The sequence below is a fragment of the Phyllobates terribilis genome, unplaced genomic scaffold, assembly GCF_046119375.1.
Source record: "Phyllobates terribilis strain yellow unplaced genomic scaffold, ASM4611937v1 Scaffold_420__1_contigs__length_1611072, whole genome shotgun sequence".
NCBI lineage: Eukaryota > Metazoa > Chordata > Amphibia > Anura > Dendrobatidae > Phyllobates > Phyllobates terribilis.
Genome location: NW_027363180.1, coordinates 998,515 through 1,012,422, shown reverse-complemented (window position 1 = coordinate 1,012,422; position 13,908 = coordinate 998,515).

The following is a 13,908-nucleotide window of genomic DNA, read 5'->3' as shown; positions in this document are numbered from 1 at the left end:
GGACTACAAGTCCCTGACAAACCTGAAGGCTAGACACACACAGGATCAGGAACCACGAAGGCCCCGACGTCCAGGGAAAGTGGTTACCAACCAGAGGTCCTATTTCTGAGCATCTGGTGAAGTAAAAGCAGGACACATAAGCTAGGCCCAGTTGCAGGCTGGCCAGGAGCATACATAGGGACAGACACGGATCAGGAGGCCCTATACCTGCTCCCTGGGGAGAAGTCCAAAAGTGCGCCCTTCATCTGGAGTACCCTGGACCGTACCTAACAGCTGTACCAGTAAAGGAAATGAAGCAAATCCCCTGTCTCTGTCCGTTACTCCTGCTGTGCCATCGCTTTCCCAGCACCACAATGCTCAGCGCAACCTGCATCATTTATACTGCCCTGAGGCCTGCTCCACCTGTGGGGAGCCGTTCCATCTCAAGCTGTCCTGACATCTGCCTCAGAGGACTGTTGCAGCGCTGGTGATCCTCACCAGACACCACAGGTGGCGTCACAACAAATTCCCTACAAATAATTCCTTTTGGCACTGACCGCCCTGGGCCAGCCACCGCGATAATCCCCGCAGGCAGTCTTAGGCCCGGCTGCCGGGTGCCCCGCGACACCCCTGGGGGCGAGTCACATACACTGCAGAAAAGCAGAAAACCAGTCACAATTTCCATCTATGGAAAAATCTAGAAAGCTTTCAAGCTATGGTATGAGCCTCGTCCATTAGATCCCTTTCGGCCTGACGTGGCCAGAATCTTGGATTTCCTACAGAACGGTCTGTCTAAAGGATTAAGACCAAGCACGCTGAAGGTCCAAGTCTCGCCTTTAAGTTCCTATTTTGATGCTGATTTGGCCCAAAACAGATGGATTAAGAGGTTCATGATAGCTGCTTCTTGGATTAATCCAACAAGAGCTAAAATAGTTCCACCTTGGGATCTCAACGTAGTTCTTAGAGGCCTAACTATGCATCCTTTCGAGCCAATAGCCGAAGCACACATAGACAAATTGTCTTGGAAAGCGGCATTGCTTATAGCTCTGACTACAGCCAGAAGAGTGAGTGAAATCCAAGCCCTGTCTATCAGAGAGACTTATTGTCGTATTTTGGAGGACAGGATCATCCTCCAGTTGGATCCTTCTTTTCTACCTAAAGTGTTGTCTAATTTTCATATGTCTCAGCCAATAATTCTTCCGTCATTCTGTCAAAATCCATCAAATAGCAAGGAAGAAGAATTCCACGCGTTGGATGTAAGAAGGACTATAATCCGCTATTTGAGGCAGACTGAAACCTGGAGGAAGGATCAGAACCTATTTGTCCAATATGGAAGCCCCAATAAAGGAAAGAAAATTGCAAAAATATGCTAGCAAATTGGATTAAGAAAGCAATTTGTGAAACATACATAGTTCAAGATTTGCCTCCTCTGAAATCCTTGAAAGCTCTTTCTACTAGAGCTATGTGGGTCTCCTGGGCGGAAAAAGCTAGTGCATCCATTGAGCAGATTTGCAGGGCAGCTACATGGTCGTCTGTCCATACCTTTGTTAAACATTATAGACTAGATGTAATATCTAATAGAGACTTAGCATTTGGAAGGAAAGTCCTTCAGGCTGTTGTCGCTCCCTAAAATTCATTCTTTGGTATTACTCCAGGTGTGCTGTCATGGAGGGGATTGGAGAAAATAGAATTAGACTTACCACCAGTAATTCGGTTTCTAAGACCCTCCACAACAGCATGGGTAGTTCCCTCCATTTCTTTGATTGGAAAAATCCTTAGTGTTAATAAATATTTAGAGCATTCATACTGTGTGGTCCTTTGAAAACACTGGGGATTGTAGCAGGGAGGGGCTATTTAACATCTTGTTTTCCTGTCCCTAATTAGGATGGGGAGGCTACCTCCAGGTGTGCTGTCGTGGAGGGTCTTAGAAACAGAATTACCGGTAAGTCTAATTCTATTTTTTTTTTTTTACCATTTTTATTCTTTTTTTCAACTATTAACTTGTTCACACTATATAAATACATGCCGGTTGCAAGGATTTATATAGTGTGACCAAGTTGTCAAGCACTTTCCAAGTGATGCTAAAATCGCTTGGAAAGCGGTTGACAACCCGCATGCGGACATGCATGTGAAAAATGCTTCACTTACATTTGTCCCTGGCAGGAAAAACGCATGTAAAATCTGCATGCGTTTTTTCTGCCAGGGAGATGCAGAAACACTCAGGAAAAATCCGGAGCATTTCTGCATCGTGGGCATGTGGCGCCCCTGAGGGTTCAGTCGCCACAGAGGTACTGCACCTCACCCAGAGGTGTGGTGTCTCCCTTCACTCAGGTAAGATGGGAGTGCTGCAGAGAACCCCCCAAAACACCTGCATCCAACATTACACTGCTTCAGACCGGCTGGAAGGGCAACATGCAGAGAGCAGCTGCTGAGCCCTGTCCCTGGCTGGAGTGGGGGAAACCCAAAGGTAGGGGGAACCAGTAGTGGGTGTGGGTGGAGGAAGCAGTTAGAAGGAGCACACAGTAGGTATATAATGGGAAGCAATCTTAGGGTGGCAGTTCAGAACAGAATGGTCAGTCAGTACAGTACAGACGGTCAGTGAGGACTGTCTGGGAGCAGAGGCTCAGCAGGAGCTCTGCTCCACAAGAAGGGCCCGGGATAGAGGCCCCAGAGGGGAGAAGGGAGTAGGCTCCATTCTAAGAAGGGATCCCAGGGGTACGGCGCGTGCAGGACAGCACCCATACGCCCCGCATCTGTCAGAAGACAGAGGGATCGGTTGCCCCATTCTAATCTCCAGGGGGTCAGGTTGGTCCCGGATCCGACGTACAGGAAGGACTTCAGCATACCCGAGCGGGATTGAGAGTGGGCAGCGCAGGGCAGCAGGGAGAAGGACCTAGTGTGAAGACGGTCAAAGTAGGAACACGAGAAAGTGGGGTTCTGCCAAGCATTCCTAAACTTCCTGAGGAAGGATTGAACCCCTGCCAGGGTGAACACGGCGCAACGTGGGAGGCCTTCACCTGTAACTTGCACTTTTGTGTTTCCTGAAGAACTGTGAATTAAAATCTTGGACGACTGCACTGAGTTGCCTCCGTCTATTCCTTCACTGGTGCCATTTCCCTCCCTGCACTACAACGCCCAGCGCACCCTCCATCTATTTACACTGCCCTGAGGCCCGCTCCACCTGTGGGGAGCCGTTCCATCTCTAGCTGCCCTAACATCTGCCTCAGAGGACTGTTGCAGCGCTGGTGATCCTCACCAGACACCACAGGTGGCTTCACGACAAATCCTATAAATAATCGCTTTTGCACTGACCGACCCGGGCCAGCCACCGTGATATTCCCCAAAGCAGCCATACGGCCCGGCTGCCGTGTGCCCCGCGGCCCAGGGGGCAGCGAGTCACCACTTGGCGTCACGAACAGGATACGTGACCAGCCTGCCATCTGCGGGTAATGTGCGCCTAAAGAAGTGTTTTCTGCCTTGAATGTGGCGCCCGCCCCAGAAGAACGGGCGCCATTATGTGCGTGCTAAAGAACAACAGAATGGAACCTCCCATCGTGGGCCGGGTCCCAGAATGGCTCCAAAAGCAGGCCCTGCCCCTTGCAACAGTGACTGTCCGCATAGATGTGTCCGTCAAAGCGGGGAGGCCGACACAGGGAGTGACCGACAACAAAGTGCCATGGGACCGCCCCCGAAAGAGGAGAGGTGGTGGAGAGAAGCTGCGTAAAGACCGGGAGGTGTCAGGCCGAGCTGACGCAGTCGCGGGAGCAGGTCGGAGTGATGTCCCTGTCCCAAATGCGGCTGGCGCTGCTCCATCCCTGGTCCCCCTGCAGCCTGAGGCTGATGACCAGGCTGGGTCAGCCTGCAGAAACCAGGGGTTCCCCCGGAGGGGGCCCCACTGTTAAACTGTTTTAGTTAACTGGACTGTACATAAGTTGCCCGGAAGGGTGCAGTTGACTTCATGTTTGCTACCCAGTTACCCGTCAGGGTACAGAGACTGACAGGCTGAGGACTGTGAGAAGCCGGACGTTGACATTGTACATAGTTTAGCACTTCTTAAAGTGCATCCTATTGGTTTTATAATTACAAATATACCTCAGAACAAAAACCCGTTTGGCGTGGCGGAAGACGAGGTCCAGGATTGGATCGTCTATGCCCTGCAGCCATGCCCAGGGCCTACGTTGAGGGTTTGTGGACGGGTCCCTCATGCTGCTACTGTTGCACCCTGGTGCTGGAACTGTCTTGAAAATTGTTTTATATGACAATACTCTTATGATGTTTTATAATGTAACCAGTAACGTTAAAAGAAATGTGCCTCCCATAAAGGGAAGAAATGTTGTTTTATGGTCAAATATGCTGATGCATCTTAAAAATTTTGCATGTCAGTTATGCCTGGTTTTGACCTGTTCCAGCCCGCGGACGTGCTGTGTTTTACCGGGGGGGGGGAATGTGGCGCCCCTGAGTGTTCAGTCGCCACAGTGGTACTGCACCTCACCCAGAGGTGTGGTGTCTCCCTTCACTCAGGTAAGATGGGAGTGCTGCACAGAACCCCCCAAAACACCTGCATCCAACATGCAGAGTGCAGCTGCTGAGCCCTGTCCCTGGCTGGAGTGGGGGGAACCCAAAGGTAGGGGGAACCAGTAGTGGGTGTGGGTGGAGGAAGCCGTTAGAGGGAGCACTTATACAGTAGGTATATAATGGGAAGCCATCTTAGGGTGGCAGTTCAGAACAGAATGGTCAGTCAGTCTACCATTGGGCCCTATAAGACGTTCTTCATCTCCCGTTGCAGTGGGGTTTTTATTTGTCAAAAAAAAAGACTGGGGGTTGCGCCCCCGCCTTGATTTTCGCGAGTTTAATCGGATCACGGTCTGGGATGCATATCCTCTCCCTCTCATCCCCGACCTCTTTAGAAAAAAATTTGGCTCCTACGATTTGATTAAACTAGACCTCAGGGGGGCTTATAATCTCATTCACATTGAGGAGATGAGTGGAAGATGGCCTTCAATACTCCTGAGGGGCACTATGAAAAGCTTGTGATGGCATTTGGGTTGACTAATGCTCCCGCATTCTTTCAACACTGTTAGTGACATTTTTAGTCATCTGGCAGGTAGATCACAACAAACCAATCTTGATGACATATTAATTTACTTACCTCCAGTCACATCAGGTACATATCAGGCAGGTCTTACAGATACTCAAAGATAATAAATTATTTGTCAAACCAGAGAAATGTATGTTCTCCATTCAGGGTTAGTTCTTATCATTCACCGTTTTTGCATGGATCTGGCCAAAGTCCGGACGGTACTGGATTGGTATTATATTCAAGACTTAAAGGCATTACAAAGTTTTTTGGGTTTCGCCAGCTACTACTGTAAGTTCATGAAAAACTTTTCGGTAGTGGCCAAACCTCTGATGGACGATTTTGCCAAATAGAAAAAAAAAATTAAGATTTTATTATTTTACTTTCCATTCTTGTAGCTAAACACAATCCAGCTAAGTTTAAAATTGAAATGAAGCCCCTGTACCCCCCTCTCTAGGTGCTTCTGTACCAAGTCTTCCCTGGTCCAGGATGGTCTCTATATCACAGGCTCCAGCAATAACCTATTGACACATGATTGTGGCAGCCCTCACGTGCTGATATATCACAGTGCCAATAGAAGTGGGAAGCGGCACAGAAATCACAAAATAAAGGCAGTGTTTGTGGTAATGCAAGAATCCAGCAAGCAGAGTAATCCACACGTCATACAACAGCCCAACATGGATGATGAAAAGCTGCGTCTTCAGGCGTCTGTGTAAGAACATCACATTTTTGTTTTCCTTTCAGAATAAGCACCAAATGGAATAGCTGAATGCCAGGATACAGAGACCGGCGGGGGGCAGGGAAGCGCTGTCCGCTGGATTTTGTGCTGGTTTCACAAGCGGTCACCCTGCAGTTTTCTCCGGATAATGCTGTGGAGACTTTTCACAACACATCTAATAATTGTGAACCTTCCACTCACATGTTTATTATCTTGTCCGCTGGTCAGACTGGGGGGGATGAAAGCTGAACAAGGGATGAAGAATGATCCTTATTACATATAATGGGTGCACTGAGCGATTGTGAAAAGTCGCAGAGGACTGAGAGCAGAAGGGCAGAGGGTTTCCTCTTCCTCACAGGGACCAGCACAGAAGCCGGAGCAGAAGGGCAGAGGGTTTCCTCTTCCTCACAAGGACCAGCACAGAAGCCGGAGCAGAAGGGGAGACAAGGGCTGAGCCACTTACACAGACAGAAAGCTGAGGAGAGGAGGGCATGTTATTACTCCAGGATCCGCTCCATTCATTCCCTATGTGGCATTCAAGCGCTGAGCTCGGTTTTTCCGGAGCCCCATAGAGAATGAATGGAGCAGCAGTTGATCCCTGACTTTCCACTCCTTCCCGATCAGACAATGGCTCGCAGCGGTCAGACCCCACGATCAGTAAGTGATCACCGAGCCTGTGGATAAGTGATAACTTGTTTTCTACAGACATCCCCTTTAAAACACTTAACCCCCGGGGATGTATTAGTACGCATATTTGCGTACCCTCCGTTCAGTGAGGGCTGCTGCGCTGAGCCCTCACTGAACGGAGCACATGTCAGCTGATTCTTACAGCTGACATGTGCCAGTAACAGCCGAGGGTGGAATCGCGATCCACCCGCGGCTGTTAACCAGTTAAATGCTGCTGTCAATCTCCGACAGCAGCATTTAACGCGCGCTTCCAGGTAGCGCGTCATAAGCCCCGCCCACCGGCGACCCCGTCACGTGATCGCGGGTCGCCGATGGGCGTGCATGACAACCCAGGGTCTGCAGCAGACGCCTGTGGTTGTCATGATCTTGTCGCTATGAGCGCCACCTAGTGGTCGGCGCTCATAGCACAGGACCATTTCTGCTGCATGCAGGGGACCTGCTCGTCCCCTGTATGTAGCAGAGGCGATCGGACAGTTGCTGCTTCTAGTCTCCTATGGAGACTATAGAAGCATGCAAAAAGTAAAAAAAAAAAGTTTTTAAAAATATAAAAAAAAAAAAAAATATATAAAAGTTTAAATCACCCCCCTTTCGCCCCATTCAAAATAAAATATATAAAAAAAAAACCCACATACACATATTTGGTATCGCCGCGTTCAGAATCGCCCGATCTATCAATATAAAAAAAGAATTATTCCGATCGGTAAACGGCGTAGTGAGAAAAAAATTCTAAACGGCAGAATTACGTTTTTTGGTCGCCGCAAAATTGCAATAAAATGCAATAACGGGCGATCAAAACATCGGATCTACCCCAAATGTTATCAATAAAAACGTCAGCCTGGCACGCAAAAAATAAGCCATCAACCAGCCCCAGATCACGAAAAATAGAGACGCTACGGGTCTTAGAAAATGGCGCTATTTTTTTATTTTTTTTTTTACCAAATTTTGGAATTTTTTTTCACCACTTAAGTATAAAAGAACCTATACATGTTTGGTGTGTATGAACTCGTAATGACCTGTAGAATAAGAAGGGCAGGTCAGTTTTAGCATTCAGTGAACATGGTAAAAAAAATAAATAAAAAACAACTGTGGTATTGCACTTTTTTTGCAATTTTACCGCACTTGGAATTTTTTTCCCGTTTTCCCGTACAGGATATGATAAAACTAGTAATGGCGTTGAAAAGTACAACTCGTCCCGCAAAAAATAAGCCCTCACATGGCCATATTGACCAAAAAATAAAAACGCTATGGCTCTGGGAACAAGGGGAGCAAAAACGAAAATGCAAAAACGAAAAATGCTCCGGGGCTTAAGGGGTTAAGTAATGGAGCATGCCAGCAGAGAAGGTGGGAGGAGGCGCTGGTTACAGGGGAAACTTTACCTCTGGAGGCCGCATTTAGGGCATGTGAGGGGCGGACACTTCCCATATTCATCATTACTGAACCCCCGCTCTGTGCGGCTCTTATCTGAGCTGCAGGAGACGCAGCAGTTACTAATCAGCCGCTCTCTGTTCACTTGCAGCCGTCCGAGCTCTGCTGTGCCTGTTAGGGGTGAAGTTCGGGTCCTTCAAGGCATCTACTATGCAGCCTGCACAGCAGATCACAGCCCGAGCACAGCGTCTCCGGGTAAATCTCCACCTTGTGAGTTGCTTCTTGTGCAGCAGCCCCATGCAAGTTGCTCTGCTCTCCTCGGCCAGCTCCTGCTGAATACTGAGCTCCTCTGCCCAATCTAGGAGCTCAATAGCCCTGATCACGTAAGTGGTAGCCCAGCGCTGCTGGATCAGATTTACAAATGGCAAACTAATCAGCCCTAGGTATTTCTAATATGTGCAGAGCAGGCGACATAAGTCTGACCGGTGTCCTCATAGACCTTTCCTCAGCCGGGGTCTAATAGGAGCAGTAAAATGGCCGTCATGGGGTCCATTGTTAGATCTCAGCTGCCATAGAAACTCATTGGCACCATGATCATGCCTCCCTCTCCTGTCTAAAGTGCCTAAATGCTGTGGAAGCCCCCTACTGTGTCATACAATGGATTAAGCTACCAGGATCAAGGTTGGCTCCACTGTGGGCAGCTGAGGCAGGAGCAGGACTGTGTTACACAGCCACACTTCTGCCGCAGATCTTGTAAGGACCTGCCTGATGATAATGTGTCCTATAGAGCAGGTCTTGGTACCGGACTGCTCTGTACATATTTACCACTAGCTGGGAACCAGTTACTTACAAGGTCTAGTTTCGAATGTGTTTCCAGGATCTGTAGTTATCAGCATTTTATCCTTAAGGCCGAGTTATAATATCACTGTAACACTCTCGCCCTGTACCTGTATACCTGCCCTGTGTGCTGCACAAAAGTATATAACAAAATGTGTGTACACAGATATCTCCTGAATGGTATTACTGCTAGATCTCCTGTACATAGAAATATGAGGTTCTTAGCGCACATTTTGAGCAAATTGTGCGAGCCCATCTGCCAACGTCAAGGCGACCTCTTCAGATGGGTCCCTACACTATCATTACACTAACTTACTAACTGGGACTAGTTTTTTGTATTATTATTATTACCACCATTTTTACTATTTATTATTATTGCATTAATGCAATTAATTGTAACTGTTATAAAACGAATTAAAAAAATGTAATTCTAATTTTTTTTTATTAATCTTGTGATTCTAATAATGGTATTACTAAAATCCCTATGCCTAAAGCTGTTGATCCAGAAGAAGGCAAAAACCCCAGGACACCTTCAGCCAATTTGTGTCACAGGGGAAAAATTCCTTCTTGACCCCGGGAAAAGGCGATCAGTCCTAGGACCCTGGATCAAACCTAATAATGTTATTACAAGTTATATAATATTACACTAATTATTGTACTACTGGAGTTATTTTAATTTGTTTCTATAAATCTATTTGATATGGTTATTATTACATTGTGCTATCTTATTACAGTATTATTCTTCTTTCCTTTCACTACTAATACTGCCCTATACCTACAGTGTTGATCCAGAAGAAGGCAATAACCCCAGGACACCTTCAGCCAATTTGTGTCACAGGGGAAAAATTCCTTCTTGACCCCGGGAAAAGGCGATCAGTCCTAGGACCCTGGATCAAACCTATTAATGTTATTACAAGTTATATAATATTACACTAATTATTGTACTACTGGAGTTATTTTAATTTGTTTTTATAAATCTATTTGATATGGTTATTATTACATTGTGCTATCTTATTACAGTATTATTCTTCTTTCCTATCACTACTAATACTGCCCTATACCTACAGTGTTGATCCAGAAGAAGGCAATAACCCCAGGACACCTTCAGCCAATTTGTGTCACAGGGGAAAAATTCCTTCTTGACCCCGGGAAAAGGCGATCAGTCCTAGGACCCTGGATCAAACCTATTAATGTTATTACAAGTTATATAATATTACACTAATTATTGTACTACTGGAGTTATTTTAATTTGTTTTTATAAATCTATTTGATATGGTTATTATTACATTGTGCTATCTTATTACAGTATTATTCTTCTTTCCTATCACTACTAATACTGCCCTATACCTACAGTGTTGATCCAGAAGAAGGCAAAAACCCCAGGACACCTTCAGCCAATTTGTGTCACAGGGGAAAAATTCCTTCTTGACCCCGAGAAAAGGCGATCAGTCCTAGGACCCTGGATCACACTGCTATTCTACCTACTACTATTACTACTGTTATTTTATTACTTTCTTACTATTATCACTAGTATTATTACTCATATTACACTAATACGGATATACTACCACTATATTACTACCATCCCTTTCCCCCTAGGGATCTTAAGGTGCAGCTCTGTCCTCCTCCTCCTATTCTGTCCTCCTCCTCTTCCATCCTCCTCCACTTTCGTCCTCCTCCTCTTCCGTCCTCTTCCTCTTCCGTCCTCCTCCTCTTCTGTCCTCCTCCTCTTCCGTCCTCCTCCTCTTCCGTCCTCCTTCTCTTCCGTCCTCCTCCTCTTCTGTCCTCCGCCTCTTCCGTCCTCCGCCTCTTCTGTCCTCCGCCTCTTCCGTCCTCCGCCTCTTCCGTCCTCCGCCTTTTCTGTCCTCCGCCTCTTTCGTCCTCTTCCTCTTCCGTCCTCTTCCTCTTACGTCCTCCTCCTCTTCGGTCCTCCTCATCTTCCGTCCTCCTCCTCTTCCGTCCTCCTTCTCTTCCGTCCTCCGCCTCTTCCGTCCTCCGCCTCTTCTGTCCTCTGCCTCTTCCATCCTCCGCCTCTTCCGTCCTCCGCCTCTTCCGTCCTCCTTCTCTTCCATCCTCCTCCTCTTCCGTCCTCCTCCTTTTCCGTCCTCCTCCTCTTCTGTCCTCCTCCTCTTCCGTCCTCCGCCTCTTCCGTCCTCCATCTCTTCCGTCCTCCGCCTCTTCCGTCCTCTTCCTCTTCCGTCCTCCTCCTGAGACGTAATAAATAGCATTAAAGCTGCAGTAATTATTTATATTATATATACACACTGCTCAAAAAAATAAAGGGGACACTCAAATAACACATCCTAGATCTGAATGAATGAAATATTCTCATTGAATACTTTGTTCTGTACAAAGTTGAATGTGTTGACAACAAAATCACACAAAAATCATCAATGGAAATCAAATTTATTAACCAATGGAGGCCTGGATTCGGAGTCACCCCCAAAATTAAAGTGGAAAAACACACTACAGGCTGATCCAACTTTGATGTAATGTCCTTAAAACAAGTCAAAATGAGGCTCAGTATTGTGTGTGGCCTCCACGTGCCTGTATAACCTCCCTACAACGCCTGGACATGCTCCTGATGAGGTTGCGGATGGTCTCCTGTGGGATCTCCTCCCAGATCTGGACTAAAGCATCCACCAACTCCTGGACAGTCTGTGGTGCTACGTGACGTTGGTGGATGGAGTGAGACATGATGTCCCAGATGTGCTCAATGGGATTCAGGTCTGGGGAACGGGCGGGCTAGTCCATAGCTTCAATGCCTTCATCTTGCAGGAACTGCTGACATACTCCAGCCACATGAGGTCTGGCATTGGGCACAACCCCCATCTGTGGACGTCTGGCCCTCATCCCACTCTCATGGAGTCGGTTTCTAACCGTTTATGCAGACACATGCACATTTGTGGCCTGCTGGAGGTCATTTTGCATGGCTCTGGAAGTGCTCCTCCTGTTCCTCCTTGCACAAAGGCAGAGGTAGGGGTCCTGCTGCTGGGTTTTTGCCCTGCTATGGCCCCCTCCACGTCTCCTGGTGTACTGGCCTGTCTCCTGGTAGCGCCTCCAGCCTCTGGACACTACGCTGACAGACGCAGCAAACCTTCTTGCCACAGCTCGCAATGATGTGCCATCCTGGATGAGCTGCACTACCTGAGCAACTTCTGTGGGTTGTAGAGTCCGTCTCATGCTACCACGAGTGTGAAAGCACAACCAACATTCAAAAGTGACCAAAACATCAGCCAGAAAGAATTGGTACTGAGATGTGGTCTGTGGTCTCCACCTGCAGAACCACTCCTTTATTGAGTGTGTCTTGATAATTGCCAATAATTTCCATCTATTGTCTTCCATTTGCACAACAGCATGTGAAATTGATTGTCAATCAGTGTTGCTTCCTAAGTGGACAGTTTGATTTCACAGAAGTTTGATTTACTTGGAGCTATATTCTGTTGTTTAAGTGCTCCCTTTATTTTTTTGAGCAGTGTATATTTTCTCATGTCATGTATTTACTACTAAAAGTAATTTTTTACATTTAGGTTTCATTAAGTGTTTTACACCGACTATTACAGACTTATTGTTTCCCTGCACATTCAAGTTTTGTGTTTTCTTTGGGCATAGATCAGCTAATAGGCACTCAGGAAAAAAAAACAGATTAAAGATCTACAAACTCTCCCTTAAGACTAAGGAGCTCACTGATAGATTCTCAGTTAGCTAATTTTGCAGCCAGCAATAGACAGTGCAGCACAGATGCTACAGAAGGCAACATTTTTAATGAAACTCAATTACAGAAATCGATTTTAGCCCCAAATACTTGCATTAAAGTAAAAAAAATGGCCCCAAAGCTGGACAACCGCTTTAACTCCTTACCAACATCTGCCGTACATGTATGGTATAAGTCAGTAGCGGGTGTATGGAGCAGGGTCAGCTCGCCCCGTACATGGCAGATAATGGCTGTGACAAACAACCAGGACCTGCCTCTAACAGCTGCGAGTGGAGCGAAGATCTGCCCACCACTGTTAACCTGTTCAGTGCTGCTGTCAATCTCTAACAGCAGCATTAACAGCGCGCCAGCATTGGGACGCGTCATTCCATACGCCCACCGGCGCTCCTGTGACGCGATCATAGGGCGCCGATGGACTGCTATGACATCCGGGGGTCTGCTGAAGCCTCCGTTCCTGTCATCATAAAGCTTCATTTGGGCTGTAAAGAAGACCGTGGTTTTGCTATATGGAGCATTACTGTGGTATCGCTGTATATAGCACAAGCAATCAGATGATGTATACAAATACAGTGAAAAAAAGTATATATATATTTATTAAAACCCCACACGTTCAACTCACCTCCCACTAAAAATAAAGATAATAAAAATATACACATTTTGTGGTATGGTCTCTTTCAGAGAAATACAATCTATCAAAATATAAAAAAAAAAAACGATCAGTGAACACAGAAAAAAATTCAAAAAGACAAAATTGCATTTTTTCGTTCGCCTCAATACTGCAGAAAATCCTGTAAGAAGCGATGACCATGACATATGTGTCCCAAAATGTTATCAATAAAGTCCTCTTGCCCTTCAAAAAATAAGCCCCCACTCAGCTCCATCAACCCGGAAACTGAAAATGTTTCGGGTCTCAGAAAAAATGGTGACAGCATCAAAAAAAAGTTTTTTTCTTTTGCCAAAACTATTGGAGAAGTTTGGTCTTGCTGTAATCACACTGAGGATAGGATCCTATTACCAGGTCATTTTTACCACACAATGTGCGCCGTTAAAACCGTTCCCAGAAAAACAATGTCAGGCTTTTTTTTTCGCACTTTTACTGCACTTGAAATGTTTTTCCCGTTTTCTAGGACTATGTGGTAAATGAATGGTGTCATTTATAAGGACAGCTCATCCTACAAAATAACAAGACCTCACACTATGTGAACAGATATCAAAAAGTTAGAAAAGTTGGAAAAAGCGGAGGAAAAAACAGAAAAAAAACATAAATTGGTTATGTCGGGAAGGGGTAAAGCTGAAGAAACGCATGTAAGAGCAGAATATGGAGGAAGGTCAGATATCACAGACTGGTGGATACTACCTGCTCCATCGCTGGCAGAATACTCCACCCCCATGGTGTCCGCTGATATCTTCTCTTGTAGCAACGTCTCCAAACTCTATAAAACATCGGGAACAGTCAGCAGAGGGTTTGATGATTGGCTCATATTGGCGATATACTCAGGGGCATTACTGGGGCCAGGGAAGATTGGGAAT